This window comes from Bubalus kerabau, chromosome 22, assembly GCF_029407905.1.
Source record: "Bubalus kerabau isolate K-KA32 ecotype Philippines breed swamp buffalo chromosome 22, PCC_UOA_SB_1v2, whole genome shotgun sequence".
In the NCBI taxonomy this organism is placed as follows: domain Eukaryota; kingdom Metazoa; phylum Chordata; class Mammalia; order Artiodactyla; family Bovidae; genus Bubalus; species Bubalus kerabau.
Window position 1 is genome coordinate 18877636 of NC_073645.1, and position 20686 is coordinate 18898321.

Genomic DNA, 20686 nt, shown 5'->3' on the forward strand with positions numbered 1-20686 from the left:
CTCTTGCTTTTTTGATGATCCAACTGATGTTGGCAATTTGATCTCTAGCTCCTCTGCCTTTTCTAAATCTAGCTTGAACATCTGGAAGTTCACAGTTCACGTACTGTTGAAGCCTGGCTTGGAGAATTTTGAGGATCACTTTCCTGCTGCTGCTGCTGCTGCTGCTAAGTCACTTCAGTCGTGTCCGACTCTGTGTGACCCCATAGACAGCAGCCCACCATGCTCCCCCATCCCTGGGATTCTCCAGGCAAGGACACTGGAGTGGGTTGCCATTTTCTTCTCAAATGCATTAAAGTGAAAAATGAAAGTGAAGTCGCCCAGTCGTTTTTGACTCAGAGACTCCATGGACTGCAGCCTACCAGGCTCCTCTATCCATGGGATTTTCCAGGCAAGAGTATTGGAGTGGGTTGCCATTGCCTTCTCCAATTACTTTCCTAGTGTGGGACATGAGTGTATTTGTGCAGTAGTGTGAATATTCTTTGGCATTGCCTTTCTTTGGGATTGGAATGAAAACTGACATTTTCCAGTCCTTTGGCCACTGCTGAGTTTTCCAAATTTACCTGCATGTTGGGTGCAGCACTTTCACAGCATCATCTTTTAGGATTTGAAATAGCTCAACTGGGATTCCATCACATCCAGTAGCTTTGTTCATAGTGGTGCTTCCTAAGGCCCACTTCACTTCACATTCCAGGATGTCTGGCTCTAGGTAAATGATCACCATCATGATTATCTGGGTCATGAAGATCTTTTTGTATTGTTCTTCTGTGTATTCTTGCCACGTCTTATTCATTTCTTCTGCTTCTGTTAGGTCCATACCATTTCTGTCCTTTATTGTGCCTATCTTTGCAAGAAATGTTCCCATGATATCTCTATTATTTTTTTTTTGAGTTTTTTAAGGAATATACATAGCAGAAATAGCTCTGTATTGATACACACAAATCTTCTTTTTAAATTTTGTATGGAAGATCCCCTGGAGAAGGGACTGACTACCCACTCCAGTATTCTTGTCTGGAGAATTCCATGGACAGAGGAGCCTAATGGGCTATGGTCCATGGATTGCAAAGAGTCAGACGCTACTCAGTGATTAACATTTTCACATAGTACTATGCACATAGAACAACTCAACATTTTATTTACAAATGTAGTAGCCAATACAGATGTTACAGAGTATGAAGAAGAGAAGGTATATTTCTGCAGTGAAACTGCACAATGAATGAGGAGAGGTTAGAGCAGGCACTCTCAGAAAAGACGATGGGAAGCAGATGAACTATGCCACAGATGAGAGGGAGTTGAAGACAGCATCACTGAAGAAGCCAGATGATCTAACATTCTTCACACAGGAATGAAACAGAGCTGGTAAGAAGGCGGCACAGAACATAACCCATTGACAACTGGGGAGTGTCAATGTCCTTTGGATCAACCACAGTGAGTGAAGTGAAATGAAGTCGCTCAGTCGTGTCCAACTCTTTGTGACCCCATGGATTGCAGCCTACCATGCTCCTCCGTCTGTGGGATTCTCCAGGCAAGAATACTGGAGTGGGTTGCCATTTCCTTCTCCAGGAGATTTTCCCAACACAGGGATCAAACCCGGGTCTCCCACATTGCAGGCAGACACTTTACCAGGGAAGCTCAGATTTCAACCACAGATTTCAAGGTAAATTTTTGTAAAATTGTGGTCAGGAATAAAAAGAGCTCCATGCAGGCCAGGCCCTCATCGACATTTTAGGAATCAGTGAACTAAAATGGACCTAATGGTGAATTTAATTCAGATGACCATTATATCTACTACTGCAGGCAAGAATCCCTTAGAAGAATTGGAGTAGCCCTCACAGTCATTCCCAATAGTGAGATGTTAACCTCCTCTCTCTTTCAGATCAGAAATGAAATAAAGATGAAAAAGATATTAATCCAGAGAGCAGGATAATATATATAGTAATCACAATTAGCCAGAGACAGATTTTTCAAAATGATATTAAAATTAGGAAGGTTGCTACATATAAGCATATCAAAATGATAAAATAATTGTATTTCCATATTCCAGATAAAAAATGGAAGAGTCATTAAAAATTATAACAACAACAATAACCACCTTTGGAAAACTAAAGACAAAAAAAAAAAAGCAAAACAATGCCTGAAAAATTATTGAAAAAAGTTAAAGAAAGCCCTTTAAAATAGGGAGACTATATCACATTCATTAATTGAAAGATTCAATCTGTCACGATGTTGTGTGTGTGTGTGTGTGTGAGTCAGTTGTGTCCAACTCTTTATGACTCGTGGACCGTAGCCTGCCAGGCTCCTCTGTCCATGGGATTCTCCAGGCAAGAATACTGGAGTGAGTTGTCATTCCTTTTTCCTGTCTCATGGATCCAATCTAGGTCTCCCACATTGTGGGCAGATTCTTTACCGGCTGAGCCACCAGGGAATCCCTTAATGATATTAAATCTTTCCAAATTTATGTAAAATGGCACCAGGTTAAAAAGTACAGCATAGTGTTTTGACAAATTGATACTAACATTCATTTGGAAATGTGGACAGCAATGGTTAACCAAACAATATAAAAGAAACAGAAAAAAATGTGGAAGTCTTGCACTACTACCTGCCAAAATCTGTTATAAAGCTTTACAGATTAAACTGGAAACAACACACAACCCATCAAGCCACCACACACGTGATTATTTTTACTTCTCTCACCTTGTGTTCATCAATGTTTGTACCCATATTTTGTAAATAAGAACTTCAAGACCAGTGAGGTTACTATAATAGAAAGCAATCTTACCTTGGGGATGAGGTAGTTTCTGAATTTAATGTCATGGGTCGCTGCATGGGGCAGGTTGGTGGAGATACCAAGTCAATATATCTCTGGATCTCGTGGACCACAGCATCCACGTAGGGCACGTGGCTTCTGTCCTGCATGCAGGGGCTCTGGTGTCTGCCAATCATATGGTCAGTCTCTTCCTGGAACCTAGCTGATAAGAGGTAAATAAGAATGATGGAGAAAGAGGAAAATGCACACCACATTTCCATACCAATTCAAATATATGAGGCATTATGAAGCTGTCCCAACATCATATACACATAAACTGTATGTCCAGAAATGCATCTAAATATAGAGAGATAATGGCCATAATACACATATAAGTCTCTTACAAACAAAGCTTAAGACACATCTATACATACCTCTATATTAGCATATGTGATAAAACAAAGAGAAATGATTAAATGTTTCAAATATAAACAACATAAAGTCAAGAAATTATAGTCCTTGAAGAAAAAAACAAGAATTAAATATTAATTTTATATTAAAATAATATCGATTAAAAAGTTAAATTATAATATATCTGTTTTGTCTTGTGTATTGTGTGTGTGCAGTTTGCAATGGTACTCACTTCATCCTCCAATTGCCAAATGCCACCACTTTCAGCATTTTAGCAGTTTCTTTTAGAAATTCATGTCCTGTTTCTAAATAATGATTCTCTGTCTCTATTTATTATTTACCAATTTTTATAAACTATCTGATTTATTGGTATGAGAGTAGAGAATTTATATCTCCATCCCCACCTCATACAAAATATACACAAACAAATCCCTTTAGTCCAATTCCCCAATATATTTACACCACGAATTTTGACTGCTAGAATATTCATTTTAACATTATTCTGACTAAATAAACAATGCCCCCAGTAAAACAATTATGATTATGCTTCATATTTGGTACTTTCTTGGACCTAACCAATCCATAATATCTGTATTTTGAATAATACTCTGTATTTTGATTTAGGATTATTTCCAAAGATGTTTCAAACTCCGAATAATAAGTACCCTATTATTTATAAGCCACAAATATACTTCATCACCTCTCCTTTGCTCTTGGTGTATCCCCTCATCCCTGCTTTATCCATCTAATTCATTTAGAAGAAGATATTTTCCAGGCCTTCTCTCTAGCAACAGTACTGACAATTTCGTTCTCTTTCACGAGGTTTCCAAATTCCTGGAGCCCATGACTTCCTCTGACATGATTTCAGGCATTTGGATGAGAAAAGGAAGAGTGAATAAAAGTTTTGTCAAACATACAGGTCTAAAAATATCCTTTAAAAAATAAATACCCAGTTTGATAGTTGTTCTTAAATATGATGCTGTTGTGAACTCTGATCTTTTATCTATGATTTGCTACATCTCTTTGAAAGTTTTTGTGATTTTCTCTTTTATCCTGGTGTTCTGATATCTCACAATCCAGTGAACTGGGGTGGATGTTTTTATTTCGTTCACTCTGTTAGACATGTTGAGAGAATTTTCTGTCTACATGGCAAAACTAGGAAGACTTTTCTCCAGAGTCTTCACTCTCTGGAGTTTTCCTCTGGCTGCTGAATTTCAAGAAGCAGGATGGAGAAAGGAACTAAGAATCTCTGAATTTAAGAAGAGGATTCTTCCCTAACCTTTCCTCTACGCTGTGACCTCAGTCTTTTCTCCTGTCTCTGCCAGTGTCCTGAGTGCCTCTTAGATTCCCTTTCTCTATACAGCAAATCTCTCTCATCCTATTAGAGAAATAAAGTTAACTGATGAAAGGAGTTATCAAAAAGTCATGGCTGGGAGAGCTACCTTTATCAGACTATGTCTCCCTCTATCATTTTTGAAATGAAGTACTTCCAAATATAGAACCTTACAGGATTCTAAGAATGTAAATGACTTCTCATTATACAGCCTCCTATTATGACATTTAGGCTATTAACTTCATCCTCTCTACTGACTTCATTATCACCTCTCAATATGCTCTCTGTGTTTCAGAAATTTGTTGAATATTTGTTAGCTGCTTCCAGACACCCTCTTCTCCAACTTTAAAAGGCTAATTCTCATATGTTATTGGTTATAATCATTTTAGTGGTATTCTGACACTAAACAAGACTAAATGTATTTCTAAACAGCTATGCATAACCATAAGCCTTTAAAAGTTAATTTCTAACAAAAAGTTCTTTATGAAAGATAAAATTGCCAACCTCTCAAATGTGTATTTTGGCAATAACCATTTTTCTGGAAAAAAAACTTATGGAGTAATACAATTTCTTTATATACATATCTTAAGCCAATTTCTTGTGAATCTAACTTGTTAGAGAACTTCCTAGACTGTGGAAATTATATCAGGCAACCTCATTAAATTTTTACAATTTCCAATTATGCTTCAATAAGGAGAGTTACCATTTTCCCATCCCTGGCTCTCTTTTTTTTTTTTTTTAATTTTTGGGGACACCCTGCAGCATGTGGGACATCAGTTCCGTGAACAGGGATTGATTCCATACCCCTGCATTGGGAGGCATAGTCATAAGCACTAGATGGAAGCACTAGATTGGCGTTGGAATTCTGCCCATCTGGGCTTTCAAACACTGCATTTTTACAATGAGGGGACATCAGAGTGTCTTTCCATAATAAAACCAGTATGCAGCTCCAAGATGATTCATGCTGGCCATGGCTGTTACACATGACCTCGTGAAATCCAGACGCTGCTGTGCTGATGTTCCTATTATTCACAGTGTCTTCACTCCTCTCTGTCATCCTCCTGTATTATATAAAGATGCCCCCATTACCATCTGTTCATTAAATCTGAAAAAATTTAGCTGCTCAAACAGAGATTTAAATAATTCTCTGAGAGAAACAAAGTGCAATACATTAAAGCATGTTTCTATCATCTCTACTGAAGTCACTATGCCCACCATGTATCATACCTGTGACCTCTGGGTGCTTCAGCAGCAGGAGGAGCCCATATCTCAGAGTGGTGCTTGTCATCTCTGTCCCAGCTCCAAACAAATCAGATACAGTGATCATCAAGTTTTCAACAGTAAACTCCAATTCTTGATTTTGTTTTTCCTAGGAATGATTTGATAACACTGTTTGACAACCTGATTTACCAGAATTGCAGTTAATCCAAAATAGCTCATAGTGTTTTAAAGTTAAAGAAAGTGAAAGTGAAAGTCACTTAGTTGTGTTCAACTCCTTGCTACCCCATGGAATATACATACAGCCCATGGGATTCTCCAGGCCAGAATACTGAAGTGGGTAGCCTTTCCCTTTTCCAGGGGATCTTCCCAACTGAGGAATAGAACCCAGGGCTCCCGCACTGCAGGTGGATTCCTTACCAGCTGAGCCACAAGGGAAGCCCTTTAAAGTTAAAGCAACATATAAACAAAGGTGCATTTATAGAAAAAAATTTGTTGCTTTTTAGTCACTAAGTCATGTTTGACTCTTTGCGACCCCATGAACTATAGCTCACCAGACTCCTCTATCCATGGGGTATCCCAGGCATGAATACTGGAGCAGTACTACCAATTCCTTCTCCAGGGGACCTTCCCAACCCAGGATCAAACCCGTGTCTCCTGCATTGGCAGACAGATTCTTTACCACTCGGCCACTAGGAAAGTCCAAGATAAAAACTACTGTACAGTAAAACAAAACTACTGTAGATCTGTTGACTCAGACATCATTTTCTCCTATCTTATTCCTCACTTGCTTAAAAAGTTGCACTCAACAACCTCTTTTGCATTTAGGTAGACTATGCAGCTTAGTTTTTGCCAATAAGATATAAGTAGAAGGCTAATGGTACACATCCTCTTCTCCTTACTCAAAACAAGTATTTGACAGAATGAGAGGGAAGGGATGGAAAAAGATACTCTATACAAATGGAAATCAAAAGAAAACTGGAGCAGCAATACTCATATTAGACCAAATAGACTTCTCGTGCCAAAACTAAGGCCTGGGGCAGTCAAACAAACAAACAAAAAATAATAAAACTAAGACTGTTACAAGAGACAAGGAAGGATATTACACAATGATCATGGGATCAAACCAAGAAGATCTAACAATTGTAATCATATATGAAGAAGCATCAGTATATAAAGAAAATGCTGCACTCAATATGCCAGCAAATTTGGAAAACTTAGCAGTGGCCACAGGACTGGAAAAGGTCAGTTTCACTCCAATCCCAAAGAATGCTCAAACTACCACATAATTGCACTCATCTCACATGCTAGTAAAGTATTGCTCAAAATTCTCCAAGCCAGGCTTCAGCAATACGTGAGCCGTGAACTTCCAGATGTTCAAGCTGGTTTTAGAAAAGGCAGAGGAACCAGAGATCAAATTGCCAACATCCGCTGGATCATCAAAAAAGCAAAAGAGTTCCAGAAAAACATCTATTTCTGCTTTATTGACTATGCCAAAGCCTTTGACTGTGTGAATCACAAGAAACTGTGGAAAATTCTTCAAGAGATAGGAATACCAGACCACCTGACCTGCCTCTTGGGAAACCTGCAGGTTAGGAAGCAACAGTTAGAACTGGACATGGAACAACAGACTGGTTCCAAATAGGAAAAGGAGTATGTCAAGGCTGTATATTGTTACCCTGCTTATTTAACTTATATGCAGAGTACATCATGAGAAACGCTGGACTGGAAGAAGCACAAGCTGGAATCAAGATTGCCGGGAGAAATATCAATAACCTCAGATATGCAGATGACACCACCCTTATGGCAGAAAGCAAAGAGGAACTAAAAAGCCTCTTGATGAAAGTGAAAGAGGACAGTGAAAAAGTTGGCTTAAAGCTCAACATTCAGAAAACGAAGATCATGGCATCTGGTCCCATCACTTCATGGGAAATAGATGGGGAAACAGTGGAAACAATGTCAGACTTTATTTTGGGGGGCTCCAAAATCACTGCAGATGGTGATTGCAGCCATGAAATTAAAAGACGCTTACTCCTTGGAAGGAAAGTTATGATCAAACTAGACAGCATATTGAAAAGCAGAGACATTACTTTGCCAACAAAGGTCCGTGTAGTCAAGGCTATGGTTTTTCCAGTGGTCATGTATGGATGTGTGAGTTGGACTGTGAAGAAAGCTGAACACTGAAGAATTAATGCTTTGAACTGTGGTGTTGGAGAAGACTCTTGAGAGTCCCTTGGACTGCAAGGAGATCCAACCAGTCCATCCTAAAGGAGATCAGTCCTGGGTGTTCATTGGAAGGACTGATGCTAAAGCTGAAACTCCAACACTTTGGCCACCTCATGCGAAGGGTTGACTCATTGGAAAAGACTCTGATGCTGGGAGGGATTGGGGACAGGAGCAGAAGGGAATGACAGAGGATTATATGGCTGGATGGCATCACTGAATGGATGGACATGGGTTTGGGTAGACTGTGGCAGTTGGTAATGGACAGGGAGGCCTGGTGTGCTGCGATTCATGGGGTTGCAAAGAATCGGACACGACTGAGCAACTGAACTGAACTGAATAGCCATAAAAGGGGAATTCGACAGTAACACAATAGTATTGGGGGACTTTAACACTCCACTTACAGCAATGGACAGATTATCCAGACAGAAATTTAAGAAGGAAACACAAGCTTTAAATGACCCAGTAGACCAGATAGACTTAATTGATATTTATAGAACAATCCATCCAAAGGCAACAATATACACTTTCTTCTAAAGGCACATGGAACATTCTACAGGATAGATCGCAAATCAAGACTCAGTAAATCTAAGAAAACTGGAATCATATCAAACATCTTTTCTGATGACAAGGCTATGAAATCAGAAATCTATCACTGGAAAAACTGGAAAAAACACAAACACATGGAGGCTAAACAATATGATACTAAATAACCAATTCATCACGGAAGAAATAAAAGAGGAAATAAAAAATGCCTGGAGACAAATGACCCCAAAAAACGACAATCCAAAATCTATGGAATGCAACAAAGCAGTTCTAAGAGGGAATTTTACAGCAATACAGTCTTACCTCAACAAACATGAAAAATCACAAATAAACAACCTATCTTTACACCTAAAGTAACTAAAGAAAGAAGAACAAACAGAAACCAAAATTAGTAGAAGGAAAAAAAATCATAAAGATTAGAGCAGAAATAAATGAAACAGAGATGAACAAAAGAATAACAAAGGCCAATTAAACCAAAACTGATTCTTTGAGAAGATAAACAAAATTGATAAACATTTAAACAGACTTATCAAGAAAAAAACACGAAAAAACTCAAATCAATAAAATTATAAATAAAAAGATAAGTTACATGGGACACCATAGAAACACCAAAAGGATCAGAATGACTACTATCAGAAATTGTATGTCAATGAAATGGACAACATAGAAATGGACAAATGCTTAGAAAAGTACAACCTTCCAAGACTGAACCAGGAAGAAATAGAATATATGAACAAATCAACACAAGTACTGAAACTGAACTGTGGCTAAGAACCTTCTAACAAACAAAAGTCCAGCACCAGATGGCTTCACAGCTGAATTCTATCAAACATTCAGAGAAGAGTTAACATCTACCATTCTGAAATTCTTCCCAAAAATTGCAGAGGAAGGAACACTCTCAAGTTCATTCTCTGAGGCCACCATTGTCCTGACACCAAACAACAGGAAGATATCATACAAAAAAAATTATAGGCCAATATCACTGATGAACATAGACGCAAAAATTCTCAATTTTTTTACCATCAAACTGAAACCAACTCATCAAGAGGATCACATACTGTGCATGATCAAATGGGATTTATCCCAGGGATGCAAGGATTCTTCAGTATACACAAATCAATCAATATGATACATCATATTAAAAAGCTGAAGAATAAAAACCATATGATCATCTCAATAGATACAGAAAAAGCTTTTGAAAAAATTCAACACCCATTGATGAGTAAAAACTCTCCAAAAAGTGAGCATAGAGGGAACCTACCTCAACATAATAAAGGCTATATATGACAAATACACAGCAAATATCATTCTCAATGGTGAAAAATGGAAAGCATTTTCTCTAAGACCAGGAACAAGATAAGGATGTCCACTCTTGGCACTACTATTCAACATAGCTTTGGAAGTTCTAGCTAGGGCAATCAGAGAAGACAAAGAAATAAAAGGAATTCAAACTGGAAAAGAAGTAAAACTGTCATTGTTTGCAGATGACATGATACTATACATAGAAAATCCTAAAGATGCTATCAGAAAACTACTAAAGCTCATCAATGAATGTGGTATAGTTGGAGGATACAAAACTAATATGCAGAAATATCCTGAATTCTTATACATTAACAACAAAAGATCAGAAAGAGAAATCAAGGATCAAATCTCATTTACCATCACATCAAAAAGAATAAAGTACCTCGGAATAAACGTACCCTAGGAAGCAAAAGCGGAGAAGGCAATGGCACCCCACTCCAGCACTCTTGCATAGAAAAATCCCATGGACAGAGGAGCCTGGTAGGCTGCAGTCCATGGGGTCACTAGGAGTCGGACACGACTGAGCAACTTCACTTTCACTTTTCACTTTCATGCATTGGAGAAGGAAATGGCAACCTACTCCAGTGTTCTTGCCTGGAGAATCCCAGGGACAGGGGAGCCTGGTGGGCTGCCGTCTATGGGGTCTCACAGAGTCGGACACGATTGAAGCGACTTAGCAGCAGCAGCAGCAGCAGCAGCAGCAGGAGGCAAAAGACCTGTACTCAGAAAACTATAAGATACTGATGAAATAAATCAAAGATGACATAAACAGATGGAAAGATATACCATGATCATGGATTGGAAGAATCAATATTATGAAAATTACTTTACTGCCCAAAGCAATCTACAATTCAATGCAACCCCTACCAAGTTAACAAGGCATTGTTCACAGAATTAGAACAAAATTTTGCAATTTGTATGGAAACACAAAAGGCCCCAAATAGTCAATGCAACCTTGAAAAAGAACAACAGAGCTGGAAGGGTCCAGCACGCTGACCTCAGGCTGTACTACAAAGTTACAGTAATCAAGACAGTATGGTGCTGGTACAAAAACAGAAATATATATCAGTGAAATAGTGTAGAAAGTCCAAAAATAACCCCATGGACCTATGGTTACCAAATCTACGACAGAGAAGGCAAGAATGCACAATGGAGAAAAGACAGCTTCTTCAATAAGTGGTGCTGGGGAAATTGAACAGCTATATGTAAACTAATAAAATTAGAACACTCCCTAACACTATACACAAAAATAAACTCAGAATGGATTGTGTGTGTAAGTCACTCTGTCATGTCTGACTCTTTGTGATCCCATTGACTGTAGCCTACCAGGTTCCTCTGCCCGTGGAATTCTGCAGGCAAGAATACTGACATGGGTTGCCATGCCCTTCTCCAGGGGATCTTCCCTATCCAGGGACTGAACTCAGGTCTCCCGTATTGCAGGCAGATTTTTTACCATCTCAGCATAAGGCCGGATACTATGGAACTCTTAGGGGAAAACATAGGCAGAACATTGTTTGATGTAAATCACAGCAAGATCATTTTTGATTCACCTCCTAGAGTAATGGAAATAAAAACAAACAAACAAACAAAAATAAATGGAACTGAATTAAACTTAAAAGTTTTTGCACAGCAAAGGAAACCATAAACAAGATGGAAAGATAACACTCAGAATGGCAGAACATATTTGCAAATGAAGCAACTGTCAAAGTATTAATTTCTAAAATACACAAGGAGCTCATGCAACTGAGTATCAAAAAACAAATTTAAAAAATGGACACAAGATATGAAGAGACATTTCTCCAAAGAAGATATACAGATGGCCAAGAGGTACAAGAAAAGATGCTCAACATCACAAACTATTAGAGAAATGTAAATCAGAACTACAATGGAGTATCATCTCACACCAGTCAGAATGGCCATCATCAAAAAAAAACCTACCATCAATAAAGGCTGGAGAAAGTGTGGAGAAAAGGGAACCCTCTTACACTTTTGGTAAGAATGTAAATTGGTATATTCGCTATGGAGAACAGTATGAAAGTTCCTCAGAAAACTAAAAATAGAACTACCATATGACTCAGCAATCGCACTCGTGGGCATATACCTGGAGAACACCAAACCACAATTCAAAAAGATACATGTACCCCAATGTTCATTGCAGCATTATTTAGAACAGCCAGAACAGGAAGTAACCTAAATCAACAGAGGAAGGGATAAATAAGATGTGGTAAATACAGACAATGGAATAATATTCAGCCATTAAAAAGAGTGAAATAATGCCATGTGCACAACATGGATGGACCTAGAGATCACCATACTGAGTGAAGTAGGTCAGAGACAGACAAATAATATATAATATTGCTTTTATTTGGAATTTTAAAAAGGGTGCAAATGAACTTATCTACAAAACAGAAATAGAGTCATGGATGTAAAATATAAACATAGTTACCGGGGGATGGGGCCGGAGGTTGGGGGCTAGGGATAAATCATGAGATTGGGATAGACACATACACACTACTATATATAAGGACTACTGTATAATACAGGGAAATCTATTCAATAGTCTATAATGGCCTATATGGGGAAATCATCTTAAAAAGAGTGGATATATGTATATTCACAACTGATTCACCTTGCTGTTCACCTGAAATTAGCATAACATTGTAAATCAATTATACCTCAATAAAATTTAAAAAAAAAAAGTATTTGAAAGAGTTGATAGGGTACACATGATCTTGGGACAAGAGGATGTTACCATCAAATGAGGCCTATATATTAAGAATGGGTAAAGAAAAATGGAAGGCATTTAAAACTCATATGTTTCGGGGCTACTATAGTATCCCTATATTGACACATGACAACACTCTGTATATGAGGCAATTAAACCCACTATTTGTTAAAGCCACTGTTAACAACTTTTCTCTTATTTTTAGATGAACACAATCTTAATTATTAGAAATAGCTAACTTAGGGCCATATTATAAAGGATGTTATAAGCCTGAATTAACATTTCATAATTCTTTTCTTTGTTAAAAATGTATACGAACCTCAAATTGTCTATGTATTCACTATGAAATTGAAATTTTGCAAAGGCTAATATTGCAGCACAACTTAAAATGAATGATAGTGAGTGAATGGATTCACAAAGACCATACAGGGCCATCACAATTGTATTCCTCATGCAATGCAATGAGCAGTTTGATCTAGGAAACAAATATAGAATGAATTAAAACATACAATCTGAATTGCCACTACATTCATGAAGACGAAAATTTGGGACATTCACTGTCCTTAAGGCAAAAGGACAGACAGGGGGTAAAGCAAATGCCAAGACTGACAGACTAATGGAATAGAGCTCTTGTCACTTGGAAACTGGGAGAGAAAAAGCACTTGAAGTACAAGGAATATTGGTTTAGGACTGAGGAGATGGATGATGGTACATAGAATAGACAACAACGAGACAGTTTCAAATACTAAATAGAAGGGATTGTTAACATGCAAAAAAGTATATTTTTGCAAAACCATTCCTAGGCCAGTATTAATTTTAGGATGCATTTGCAATCTCCAGGGGTCCAATGCCATGTCTAATATTAAGTAATAAATGCATTCAAGGCAGACTAAACAATCTGAATGTGTGTACTTGTTAGAAAAAGTATCATTGCCCTTGGCTTCACACAAGATATGAGCTTGTCAATTCAAAATTAATCTAAAGAAAAGCAGTACAAATCTAAAGAAAAGCAGTGCACTCATAAAACAATATTAGTATTTCTATTTCTTGAGTTGGATTTGGAGATAAAGTGGTTATGTGTACACAGCCTATCTTTATTAGATTACACAAAACACTGCTGAAAGGAATTGTTAAAACAGTATTGAAAGAAATAAAAGAAAACATATAAATTAAAAAAACCTTTCTTGACATAGATCAAAAGTCAGTATTGTTATGATAGCATTACTGGATTAATGTAACAAAGAAGGCAGAGAGGATGTTTCAGAAACTTCCTCTACTGAAACAGCTATTGTCTAAGGACAAAGCGAGAAACTATGTTAGTACTCTGGAAACTAGTTAGACACTAGTCCAATGTAACCAATGTACTTAAATAAAAATGTCTGATATATGACATTTCACATGCTGCCTAACATTCTTCACAACCCAGTTCCAAGGCCGAGAGTTGTAGGAAGTGTGGACTATGTTTGTGGTGCAGCCAATGGATCTCAGAGTAGGAAACTGGACCACATTCTTCTACATTGGGATTGTGTGTTTGGATCTCGGACAGGCTGGCACACAGAACACTGAAAATACAAAGAGAATCCCTTCTTTTCCTATTTATATTTAGGTTCAGGTATTTAAGAGAATCTCTGTAAGTTCACTATCTAACTATGGAGATAACAGAACAGAGAGGCAAGTGACTACACAGGATAAGAAAGTAGTCTTGGCAAAATTAATCTGGAAAAGTTACTACATGAATGAATACAGTTCAGTTCAGTTCAGTTCAGTCGCTCAGCCGTGTCTGACTTTTTGCAACCCTATGAATCATGTTACCTCCAGGTCCATCACCAACTCCCAGAATTCACCCAAACTCATGTGCATCGAGTCGGTGATGCCATCCAGCCATCTCATCCTCTGTTGTCCCTTTCCCCTCCCGCTCCCAATCCCTCCAGCATCAGGGTCTTTTCCAATGAGTCAACTCTTCTCATGAAGTGGCCAAAGTACTGGAGTTTCAGCCTCAGCATCAGCCCTTCTGAAGAATATCCAGGACTGGTCTCCTTTACGACTGGTTGGATCTCCTTGCAGTCCAAGGGACTCTCAATAGTCTTCTCCAACCCAACAGTTCAAAAGCATCAATTCTTCGGTGCTCAGTTTTCTTCACAGTCCAACTCTCACATCCATACATGACCACTGGAAAAACCATAGCTTTGACTAGACGGACCTTTGTTGGCAAAGTAATGTCTCTGCTTTTCAATATGCTATCTAGGTTGGTCATAACTTTCCTTCCAAGGAGTAAGCGTCTTTTAATTTCATGGCTGCAATCACCATCTGCAGTGATTTTGGAGCACCAAAAAATAACGTCTGACACTGTTACCCCATTCATTTCCCATGAAGTGATGGGACCAGATGCCATGATCTTCGTTTTCTGAATGTTGAGCTTTAAGCCAACTTTTTCACTCTCCTCTTTCACTTTCATCAAGAGGCTTTTTAGTTCCTCTTCACTTTCTGCCATAAGGGTGGTGTCATCTGCATATCTGAGGTTATTGATATTTCTCCTGGCAATCTTGAGTCCAGCTTGTGCTTCTTCCAGCCCAGCATTTCTCATGATGTACTCTGCATATAAGTTAAATAAGCAGGGTGACAATATACAGCCTTGATGTACTCCTTTTCTTATTTGGAACCAGTCTGTTGTTCCATGTCCAGTTCTAACTGTTGCTTCCTAACCTGCATATAGGTTTCTCAAGAACCAGGTCAGGTGCTCTAGTATTCCCATCTCTTTTAGAATTTTCCAGTTTCTTGTGATCCCAGTTTCTATATTCCCATCTCTTTAATAATATTCCTCAATTTGTTGTGATCCACACAGTCAAAGGCGTTGGCATAGTCAATAAAGCAGAAATAGATGTTTTTCTGGAACTCTCTTGCTTTTTTGATGATCCAGTGGATGTTGGCAATTTGATCTCTGGTTCCTCTGCCTTTTCTAAAACCAGCTTGAACATCTGGAAGTTCACGGTTCACATATTGCTGAAGCCTGGCTTGGAGAATTTTGGGCATTACTTTACTAGAGTGTGAGATGAATGCAATTGTGTGATAGTTTGAGCATTCTTTGGGATTGGCATGAAAACTGACCTTTTCCAGTCCTGTGGCCACTGCTGAGTCTTCCAAATGTGCTGGCATATTGAGTGCAGCACTTTCACAGCATCATCTCTCAGGATTTGAAATAGCTCAACTGGAATTCTATCACCTCCACTAGTTTTGTTCATACTGACGCTTTCTAAGGCCCACTTGACTTCAAACTCCAGGATGTCTGGCTCTAGGTGAGTGATCACACCATCGTGATTATCTTGGTCATGAAGATCTATTTTGTACAGTTCTTCTGTGTATTCTTACAACCTCTTCTTAATATCTTCTGCTTCCGTTAGGTCCATAGCATTTCTGTCCTTTATCAAGCCCATCTTTGCATGAAATGTTCCCTTGGTATCTCTAATTTTCTTGAAGAGATCTCTAGTCTTTCCCCTTCTGTTGTTTTCCTCTATGTCTTTGCACTGATCGCCAAGGAAGGCTTTCTTATGTCTCCTTGCTATTCTTTGGAACTCTGCATTCAAATGGGAATATCTTTCCATTTCTCCTTTGCTTTTCACTTCTCTTCTTTTCACAGCTATTTGTAAGGCCTCCTCAGACAGCCATTTTGCTTTTTTGCATTTCTTTTCCGTGGGGATGGTCTTGATCCCTGTCTCCTGTACAATGTCATGAACCTCCGTCCATAGTTCATCAGGCACTGTGTCTATCAGATCTAGTCCCTTAAATGTATTTCTCACTTCCACTGTATAATCATAAGGGATTTGATTTAGGTCATACCTGAATTGCCTAGTGGTTTTCCCTACTTTCTTCGATTTCAGTCTGAATTTGGCAATAAGGAGTTCATGATCTGAGCCACAGTCAGCTCCCAGTCTTGTTTTTGCTGACTGTATAGAGCTTCTCCATCTTTGGCTGCAAAGAATATAATCAATCTGATATCGGTGTTGACCATCTGGTGATGTCCTTGTGTAGAGTCTTCTCTTGTGTTGTTGGAAGAGGGTGTTTACTATGACCAGTGCGTTCTCTTGGCAAAACTGTATTAGTCTTTGCCCTGTTTCATTCCATATTCCAAGGCCAAATTTGCCTGTTACTCCAGGTGTTTCTTGACTCATATGCATATATTAAAATGCATCAGTCAAGGAGTTAACAGTAGTCAGAAGGCAGCTGAATCAGGGACACAGGGTCCAAATTAATGGAATTGTTATTAAAGAATTTTATGATAGAAAAAAATGGTATATATTTTATGCATCTTTTTTTTTTTTTTTTTAAGGCAGAAAAAGCCTTAAAAAGCCTTTTTTTTTTAAGGCTTCATTCCATATTCCAAGGCCAAATTTGCCTGTTACTCCAGGTGTTTCTTGACTTCCTACTTTGCATTCCAGTCCCCTATAATGAAAAGGACATCTTTTTTGGGTGTTAGTTCTAAAAGGTCTTGTAGGTCTTCATAGAACCGTTCAACTTCAGCTTCTTCAGTGTTACTGGTTGGGGCATAGGCTTGGATCACCGTGATATTGAAAGGTTTGCCTTGGAAATGAACAGAGATCATTCTGTCGTTTTTGAGATTGCATCCAAGTACTGCATTTCGGACTCTTTTTTTTTTTAATTTAAATTTATTTATTTTAATTGGAGGCTAATTACTTTACAATATTGTATTGGTTTTGCCATACATCAACATGAATCCACCACGGGTGTACCCGTGCTCACCATCCTCCCTCCCCGTACCATCCCTCTGAGTCATATGATGGCTACTTCATTTCGGCTAAGGGATTCCTGCCCACAATAGTAGATATAATGGTCATCTGAGTTAAATTCACCCACTCCAGTCCATTTTAGCTCGCTGATTCCTAGAATGTCAATGTTCACTCTTGCCGTCTCCTGTTTGACCACCTCCAATTAGCCTTGATTCATGGACCTGACATTCCAGGTTCCTATGCAATATTGCTCTTTACAGCATCGGACCTTTCTTCTATCACCAGTCACATCCACAACTGGGTTTTGTTTTTGCTTTGGCTCCATCCCTTCATCCTTTCTGGAGTTATTTCTTCACTGATCTCCTATAGTATATTGGGCACCTACTGACCTGGGGAGTTCCTCTTTCAGTATCCTATCATTTTGCCTTTTCATACAGTTCATGGGGTTCTCAAGGCAAGCATACTGAAGTGGTTTGCCATTCCCTTCTCCAGTGGACCACATTCTGTCAGACCTCTCCACCATGACTCTCCTGTCTTGGGTGGCCCCACACGGCATGGCTTAGTTTCATTGAGTCAGACAAGGCTGTGGTCCATGTGATCAGATTGGCTAGTTTTCTGTGTTTATGGTTTCAGTGTGTCTGCCTTCTGATGCCCTCTCTCAACACCTACCATCTTAGTTGGGTTTCTCTTACCTTGGACGTTGGGCATCTCTTCACGGCTGCTCCAGCAAAGCGCAGCCACTGCTCTTTACCTTGGACGAGGTCACACCTCCTGACCTTGAATGTGGAGTAGCTCCTCTCAGCCCTCCTGTGCCCGCAGAGCAGCCAGCTCCTTGGACATGGGGTTGCTCCTCTTGGCCGCTGCCCTGACCTTGGACATACAGTCTTCATCAAATAAAAATAGCAATTGTTAGAAGAGGATAAAATCTTATTTCCAGAGTTACCACATGACAATATATAAAACACTTAAGTATGGTCCATTTACAGCTAAAAAAAAAAAAAAAAAAAAAAAAAAAGACACAAGCCACTGCTGAGGAAGCCCAGACACTGAACTTACTAGGTAAAACCTATAAGATACATATTTTAGATATGCTCAGAGAGATGAAGGAAACCATATAAAGAACTAAAGAATATCAGAGAAGTATGAGAACAATTGGGAATATCAATAATCAGAAGAGCATTATAATAAAGAACCAAATAGAAATTCAGGAACTAGAAAGTACAATACTTGATATTTTTAAAAAATTTCCAGAAAATTTCTGGTATTGTACTTTTTACAATAAAAAGTAGTACACTGAAGTAAATCATACGCAACATCTAACCATTTTAAACTGCCATTTTAAACTATGTGTATAAATAACCCATTTATAATGGAATATTATATAGTCATAAAAAGGAAGGAAATTCTGCCATTTGTGATAACACAGATGTGCCTTGAAAGCATTATGCTTTGTAGAGTAAATCAGGAAGAGAAAATGAAATACCATATGATCTTACCCATACATGAACTATAAAATGAAATCCTGAAACTCATAAATAAATGCAGAGAAAACATTGATGACTCCCAGACACTGCAAGTGGTCAAAATGAATGAACCTGGTCAAAAGGTACAATTTTCCTGTTATAAAATATAAATAAATCCTGTGTATGCATGTTGAGTTGCTTCAGTTGTTGTTGTTGTTTTTTTTAATTAATGTACTTATTTTAATTGGAGGCTAATTACTTTACAATATTGTAGTGGTTTTTGCCATACATTGACATGAATCAGTCATGGGTATACATGTGTTCCCTGTCTTGAACTCTCCTCCCTCCTCTCTCCCCATCCCATCCCTCAGGGTCATCCCAGTGCACCAGCCCCGAGCACCCTGTCTCATGCCTTGAACCTGGGCTGGCAATCTGTTTCACATATGATAATATACATGTTTAAATCCTATTCTCTCAAATCATCCCACCCTCGCCTTCTCCCACAGAGTCCAAAAGACTCTTCTTTACACTGTGTCTCTCATGCTGTCTTGCATATAGGGTCAACGTTACCATTGTTCTAAATTCCATATATATGTGTTAGTATACTGTACTGGTGTTTTTCTTTCTGACTTACTTCCCTCTGTATAATAGGTGTCAGTTTCATCCACCTCATTAGACCTGATTCAAATGCCTTCTTTTAATAGCTGAGTAATATTCCTTTGTGTATATGTACCACAGCTTTGTTATCCATTCATTTGCCAATGGACATCTAGGCTGCTTCCATGTCCTGGCTATTATAAACAGTGCTGTGATGAACATTGGGGTACACGTGTCTCTTTCAATTCTGGTTTCCTCAGTGTGTATGCCCAGCAGTGGGATTTCTGGGTCATATAGCAGTTCTATTTCCAGTTTTTTGTGGAATCTCCACACTGTTCTCCATAGTGGCTGTACTAGTTTGCATTCCCACCAACAGTGTAAGAAGATTCCCTTTTCTCCACATCCTCTCCAGCATTTACTGTTTGTAGGCTTTTTGATAGCAGCCATTATGACCAGCATGAGATGGTACCTCATTGTGGTTTTGATTTGCATTTCTCTGATAATGACTGATGTTGAGCATCTTTTCATGTGTTTGTTAGCCATCTGTATGTCTTCTTTGGAGAAATGTCTGTTTAGTTCTTTGGCCCACTGTTTGATTGGGTCGTTTATTTTTCTGGAATTGAGCTGCAGGATTTCCTTGTATATTTTTGAGATTAATCCCTTGTCATTTGCTTTGTTTGCTATTATTTCCTCCCATTCTGAAGGCTGTCTATTCACTTTGCTTATACTTTCCTTCGTTGTGCAAAAGCTTTTAAGTTTAATTAGGTCCCATTTGTTTATTTTTGCTTTTATTTCCAATATTCTGGGAAGTGGGTCATAGAGGATCCTGCTGTGATTTATGTCAGAGAGTGTTTTGCCTATGTTTTCCTCTAGGTGTTTTATAGTTTCTGGTTTTACATTTAGATCTTTAATCCATTTTGAGTTTATTTTTGTGTGTGGTGTTAAAAAGTGTTCTAGTTGCATTCTTTTATAAGTGGTTGATCAGTTTTCCAAGCACCACTTGTTAAAGAGATTTTCTTTTTTCCATTGTATATTCTTGCCTCCTTTGTCAAAGGTAAGGTGTCCATAGGTGCATGGATTTATCGCTTATTATTTTATTTTGTTCCATTGATCTATATTTCTGCCTTTGTGCCAGTACCATGCTGTCTTGATGACTGTATCTTTGTAGTATAGCCTGAAGTCAAGCAGGTTGATTCCTCCAGTTCCATTCTTCTTTCTTAAGATTGCTTTGGCTATTCGAGGTTTTTTTTTTTTTTTTTGTATTTCCATACAAATTGTGAAATTATTTGTTCTAGTTCTCTGAAAAATACCTTTGGTAGCTTGATAGGGATTGCATCAAATGTATAGATTGCTTGGGGTAGCATACTCATTTTCACTATATTG

At 38.4% G+C, this 20686-nt stretch overlaps 1 pseudogene; it reads right to left on the reverse strand.

The window, feature by feature from the left end:
- Nucleotides 1–1332: 1332 nt before the first annotated feature.
- On the reverse strand, nucleotides 1333–9398 carry LOC129637100 (cytochrome P450 2C42-like; annotated as a pseudogene).
- Nucleotides 9399–20686: the final 11288 nt, after the last annotated feature.